Source organism: Neovison vison, chromosome 7 (assembly GCF_020171115.1).
Source record: "Neovison vison isolate M4711 chromosome 7, ASM_NN_V1, whole genome shotgun sequence".
In the NCBI taxonomy this organism is placed as follows: Eukaryota; Metazoa; Chordata; class Mammalia; order Carnivora; family Mustelidae; genus Neogale; species Neogale vison.
The window spans coordinates 48,422,339-48,429,330 of record NC_058097.1 but is presented as its reverse complement, the minus strand read 5'-3'; positions in this window follow the sequence as shown (position 1 = coordinate 48,429,330).

Here is a 6,992-nt window from a genome sequence, read left to right as displayed (position 1 = left end):
AGCCTTTCCACGGATAGGTAGTGTCGTGGGAAAATGACTCCATCTCGCACAGCCCAGTAGGAACAGTAAAAACTACAATAAAAAAGCTCAACTCCAGATTCAGTGTTGTTTGCCCTACACCCCACGGCCCCCCAATCTCTGGTCAGTTATGAAGATGCCGGTTCCCGGGGTGCCTGGGTGGCTCAGTGGGTCAGGATCTCAGGATCCTGGGATCTAGCTCCACATCGGGCTCTCTGCTCCACAGAAGCCTGCTTCCTCCTCTCTCTGCAGGTCTCTCTGCCTACTTGTGATCTTTGTCGAATAAATAAATAAAATCTTAAAAAAAAAAAAAAAAAGATGTCGGTTCCCATGGGGCCTGCCCAAGGATGGAACTGCTGGGTGCCACAGGCCCTTAGAGCACAATCCCAGCTCCTGGGTTGGGGGTGGGGGGATGACAAAAACCTGCCCGCCTCCCTGGGATCCCTGTCCTCCAGGGCAGCTCTGGCTGCTGCAGGCTTCAGCTCCAGGGTTTGGGCAGCGGCCTCCTCCCTCAGAAGCCCAGGAGCAGGGCTGACCAGCGAACCCATCCCTTGGCCTCCCCAGGAAGGCAGGGCCTCTGGCTGTCTGTTTCTATTCGGGTGTCCCAGGAACTCAGGAAATACTGCATCAGGTGTCCGTTGGCTGAGAAGTGAATTCCCAGCATTTAAACCTCTAGGGGTTTTGAGTCAGTGTTAAAAGCTCGAGAACAGGCATTACGTACGACACCGGGCTGGGCACTGCCATTCTTTTATCTTCCTTCATGCATGTCCTTTTCCGGCCCAGAAGGAGTATTTTGCCACTTTGGCTATTCTGCCTGTTCCCAAACAGGATGTAGTCAGGGGAGACCTATCATGGTCCCGCAGGCCCACTGCCTGGACCAAAGTTCAAGTAAGCCAGAAGAGAGCTGGTCTGGAAAGACTTTTCCTCTGGACAGGCAGGGACAGAGGCCTGGGGAACACAGGAATGAGGGTCTTCATTGAAGAGGCAGCCCCAAGCACTCTAGGGTGTTCTCAGAGTGTGGCCATCGGACCAGTAGCATCACATCAGGAACCTACTACAAATGGAAATCCTTGATCCCCGACTCCATGCATTAGAAACTGGGGCAGCACCCAGCAATCTTTGGATAAGTCCTCCAAAGATCTCCAAGCAGGGGTGGGCTCAGAGCTACCATGGGGGATTCCTGCTTTGACTGTCCCTAAGTTCTCTTGGATTGGGGGTCAGGGGGTTGGGTGGTCCTCCCCTCCCTGTGCCTCCTCCTTGCCTTGGGCATCTGACATGAACAGATGAAGTTTCTTCATGCATCTGTTGTTAACGGTATGCTTGCTGTGATGGCCAATATGTCTGAATCCATATTTATAGGCCATGTGAGTGACACTACTTGAACATCTATACGTGTATTTGTAAAATTGTTTGCTTCCATTATTTTTTCTTTAATTTCAGCCTAGGACGCCTGGATGGGCTCAGTCAGTTAAGCGTCTGCCTTCAGCTCAGGTTATGATCTCGGGGTCCTGGATCAAGTCCCACTTCGGGCTTTCTGCTCATCGAGGGATCTGCTTCTCCCTCTCCCTTTACCCCTCCCCGCTTCTTCCCCCCACCCGGGTTTGTCTCAAATAAACAGAATCTTTTAATAAATAAATTAAAAGGGGCACCTGGGCCGCTCAGTGGGTTAAGCCTCTGCCTCCGGCTCAGGTCATGATCTCAGGGTCCTCGAATCGAGCACCACATTGGGCTCTCTGCTCAGCGGGAGGTCCCCCTCTCTCTGCCTACTTGTGAATTCTCTGTCAAATAAATAAATAAAATGTTAATAAATAAATAAGTAAAAATTTCAGCCTAGGGCTTCTGTGTGGCTCAGTCAGTGAACCACCTACCTGCCTTTGGCTCAGGTCATGACCCCAGGGTCCTGGGATTGAGGCCCATATAAGGCTCCCCACTCAGCAAAAAGTCTTCTCCCTCTGTATCTCCCCCTGCTCATACTCTCTTTAAAAAATAAAATCTTTTTTTTTAAGATTTTATTCATTTATTTGACAGACAGAGATTATAAGTAGGCAGAGAGGCAGGCAGAGAGAGAGAGAGAGGAGTTAGCAGGCTCCCCGCAGAGCAGAGAGCCCCATGCCGGGCTGTATCCCAGGACTCTGGGATCATGACCTGAGCCAAAGGCAGAGGCTTTAACCCACTGAGCCACCCAGGCGCCCCTAAAAAATAAAATCTTAGGGGTGGGAGGTTGGGGTACCAGGTGGTGGGTATTATAGAGGGCACGGATTGCATGGAGCACTGGGTGTGGTGAAAAAATAATGAATGCTGTTTTTCTGAAAATAAATAAATTAATTAAAAAAATAAAGTTAGCATCGCACACACAAAATAAAATAAAATCTTAAAAAAAAATCAGGGTGCCTGGGTGGGTCAGTTGGTTAAGCAACTACCTTCAGCTCAGGTCATGGTCCTAGGGTCCTGGGATTGAGCCCCACATCAGGCTCCCCCTTCTCTGGGGGGAGCTTGCCTTTCCCTCTGCCTGCCGCTCCCTTGCTTGTACTCTATCATATAAATAAAAAATCAGGGTGCCTGGGTGGCCCAGTCGGTTAAGCCTCTGCCTTTGGCTCAGGTCATGATCCCAGGGTCCTAGGATCGAGTCCCACGTTGGCCTCTCTGCTCAGCAGGGAGCCTGCTTCCTCCCCTCTCTCTCTCTCTCTCTGCCTGCCTCTCTGCCTGCCTGTGATCTCTCTGTCAAATAAATAAATAAATTGTTTTTAAAAATCAGCATATGTTTTCTAAGAGGTATGCTGAATAAATTATTTAAATCCAGAAAAGAAAAGAAAAAAACAAACAAAAAGTGACAACTGCTGACGGCCTATTGCAAGCCAGCTTGGACAGAAGGGAGTGAATGCTCTGGGGTATAGGGGAGAAGAGTTCTAAAGACCTAACCGTGAGTATTATTTCTGAAAAGATTTAAAAATTACCTGAAGACATAAAGCAGAAATAAAGGAATCAACATTTGCAATTTCCAAATGCAAAGAATTTTAGGAGAAAAAGATGACACAGCCTGAGACTCAGACATTCCTTCTGCCACCAAGTCCTCCAGATTTCTTTCTCACGAGCTATTGGTGGAGAAACCACAGCTGCAACACGATCTTTAACCTTTAAAGCCCCCCACAGAGACTCCCTGCCTAAAAACTGACCGCCTGCAGGCCGGAGTTTAAAATGCAAAGAAGTCCCAGATTGCCGATGCTTTGTGTCAAAAGCTATTCAGAAACTGTGAGCTCCTACTGGGAGACCAATCCCTGCCTTTTCCTTCTCCGCTTTCTGGGGTTCTCCCCAGCCCACAGGCACCCACAAATTCAGCTTTAGCATCAGAACCTCGAGTGCTGCTCGGACCTGAGCCTCCCAGACTCACGGAGCAGAGACTCTCACCTGTTCCTGAGCCAAAGCCCGCTCTCCACTCGACCCCTCGTGCTTAACCCGGCCTCACTGAGAATCACCTGGAGCCGCTAATTAACACAACACGGTTGTTTCCACCCAAACCAATCGGCAGAATCTGAGGCAGAGGGCACTAGAGATAATTATTTTGTTGGTTTTTTAAAAGATTTTACTTATTTATTTGACAGACAGAGATCATAAGTAGGCAGAGAGGCAGGCAGAGAGAGGAGGAAGCAGGCTCCCTGCTAACAGAGAGCCCGATGTGGTACTCGATCCTAGGACCCTGGGATCATGACCCGAGCCCAAGGCAGAGGCTTTAACCCACTGAGCCACCCAGGCGCGCCTGGAGATGATTGTTTTTTGAAACTCCACACGTGATCCTAATTGGAACCATTTGGGGAGGTGAACAGGCAAAGCCTGGGAACCAAGGCTCCAATTCTTACCCTGATTTAGAGCCGTGCCTTCTCCACCGATCCGAGTTTCTGGAGACTGACACATTCTCCTTCCTGCTACACAGAGGAAGACACCCTTACAAATGAGCTTTCCCTTATTAAGGCAAATATCTTTTACAAAAGTAAACATACCCAGTTTCAGGACTTTTCCTTTCTTCCTTCTTTAAAGTAACAGCCTAAAAGAATTCTTAGGGCAAAGAGACATATTTTGGGCTGGGAAATGCTCCCCTTCCGTTGGTAAATGTTTGTTTTTGTAACTGCCAGTTTTGAAAGTGAATGTACTTTTCAGGCTCCCATCAGTGACATATGCGAATTCTAATTTTGACATTTTCACTGAGTTTTGGTGTCATCCTTTTTCTTTAAGTCATTCTAGAAAATACTGAGTGGTTTCTGACTGTCAAATATGAAATGGTCTTACTCTAGTTGTCCTGATGATTGAAACTGAAACTAATTAAAAGCATAAAGTTGGGGCACCTTCGTAGCCGCTCAGTGGGTTAAGCCTCTGCCTTTGCTCAGGTCACTATCTCAGGGTCCTGGGATCGAGCCCGCATCAGGCTTTCTTCTCGGCAGGGAGCCTGCTTTCTCCCCTCTCTCTCTCTGCCTGCTTGTGATCTCTGTCAAATAAAAAAATAAAATCTTTAAAAAAAAAAAAAGCATAAAGTTGAACAAAAACTGTGTGAACTGGGCGCTTGGGTGGCTCAGTGGGTTAAGCCTCTGCCTTTGGCTCAGGTCATGATCTCAGGGTCCTGGGATCGAGTCCCGCCCGCATCGGGCTCTCTGCTCAGCAGGGAGCCTGCTTCCCTCTATCTCCCTCTCTGCCTGCCTCTCTGTCTGCTTGTGATCTCTCTCTGTCAAATAAATAAATAAAATCTTTAAAAAATAAATAAATAAATACATAAAATCTTAAAAAGAAAAACCAAAAATTGTGTGGGCTGACGGCTCAGTCGGTTAAGCATCTGCCTTTGGCTCAGTCGGTTAAGCATCTGCCTTTGGCTTAGATAGGGATCTCAGGGTCTTCGGATTAAGTCCTGGGTCAGGCTGCCCGCTCAGCAGGGAGCCTGCTGCTCCCTCTGCCCCTCTCCCTGCTCGTGCTCTCTCAAATAAATAAAATCTTTAAAAAGTTTAACGAAAATCAAAAGGTACATTAAACATCAGGTGCTTGATAACTTTATTCTCTCTTCCCAAACCTTCCCTGTGATCTTCTCAGCTCTTTGTTTCAGGAATCTAGCTCTATCCTGACAATGTGATGAACACAGCTGGGCACACACACACACACACACACTCACAATTCCTGTCGAAACCGGCTAGATCCTGTATGTCCCTGCAAAACCACAGCCCCTGCCTCTGAGTGAGCTTGCAGTTTCGAAGGCCCTGACCTCCTTTGCTGCCTCATTTGCTGGCAAAGCAATAAAGCTACCGTTCCTGCTTAATCCCAGCTCTGTCTTCACATTCTGTTCTGCATCTGAAGCATGGAGGTCAGTCTTCAACAACAAAATGAATGTGTAGGAGAGGAAAACATTTTTCTTTGTCTCTTAATTCTTTAGCTCATCTAACAATTAAGCTGTACTAAGATCCACGAGAGCAAAAATAATTTAAGTTTGGGAAACTCAAAGATACGAGGCTCAAAGACAGGGGCTTGATGCTACCAAACCACCATGACTTAAAGAGAAAGGCACGGGGATTTAGAATTTCTAAAAGAAAGCGCCTGTGTTGCTGATGAGGGAACAGAAGGCAATCTGAGGACAAAGCAGAAGCTGACACCCCTTACTGCCACCACCACCACCATGGGATGCTTGTGACATTCCTCAGGCACTCCTAACTGCCCTAAAGGAAAAACAAAGAGTTAATTTAGGTAGATCAAAGTCCTCCAAGACATGAGTCTCCCTCTCAGTTTACAAGTTTCTTAGCAATCTATAAGAACAAGCCATCTCTATCCATAACCCAGCTTCCAGAAGGAAATGTAGATAGAATTAAATGTCTTTGTAATCTGCAGCCCATTGACAGATCCTTGAGACAGGCAGAGTGTAATGTTCCTCTGGGAAACTCCCAAAGATTTTTATGTCCATGTCTTGCTACAGGGAAAAAAACAACCTTAACTTGACAAATGGCAAGGCCTCGAGTAGCCTGTGAATCTTCTTTAAGGTATGAAAATCCTCTTCAAACCTCCCTTCTCCTTACCTACCCCAAACCCATATATAATCAGCCACCATTCACAGCCCCGGTGCAACAACTCTTTCTGCCCACGGGTCCTCTCCCTGTGCTTTAATAAATCACCATTTTGCACCAAAGATGTCTCAAGAATTCTTTCTTGGTCGTCGACTCCAGACCTCACCTCACTGAACCTCACCTTTATTTCAAAACCCCATCATCGTCAAACAACTTTTTGCCAGGCAGGCAACTCTTCATGATACAAAAGGTTAATCTCTGGTGTGCTCTCTCTCCTCATCTAATTTTTCTCAGTATATATATCAGCTTCAGAAAAGAGGGAAAGCCCTCCGTTTGCAGCCACAGAATAAAAGTGGAGGACACTTCGGCACGTTAAATAAGCCACACTTAAGGGAAAAAAAAAAAAAACATATTGTATGAAATCACATATATGCAGAATCTTGGTGGGGGGAGGCAAAATAGAAGAGTTAGCATTTTTGTTGCCAGGGGCTTAGGATGGGGGGTAATGTTGAGATGTTGATCAAATGGTAAAAAATCTCTAAGGAATTTTGGAAGCAAGATTTCCAGGACTGTGAGGGGCTAGCTATTGTTAGGAAAATGTCATTTATTACCGTCTAATAAAACCGTAGCATGAGACCCTGCAGATATGGCTTGGGGGATGACTGCCAACACGTATCTTGGGGGTTTAGAGATAAAGGTGTTTCCAAAAGAATTTTTATAGGTCAAAGTAGATTTACAGGATCCTGGTGAGAGTTGGGGGGCTGTGAGGGTGGGGTTAGGATTGCCTTTTGCCCTCAGCAAAGTGTCACCATCCCGGTAGTTGAGTTCCTAGAGGAATGTCAGCCTGCCTGTTTTGGGGACTCCTCAATGGGCTGTAGGTACCAAGGAAATTTACTAATTCCTCTTCTGCCTCTGTTTCCCACATCATATTCTACTGACTGTGGT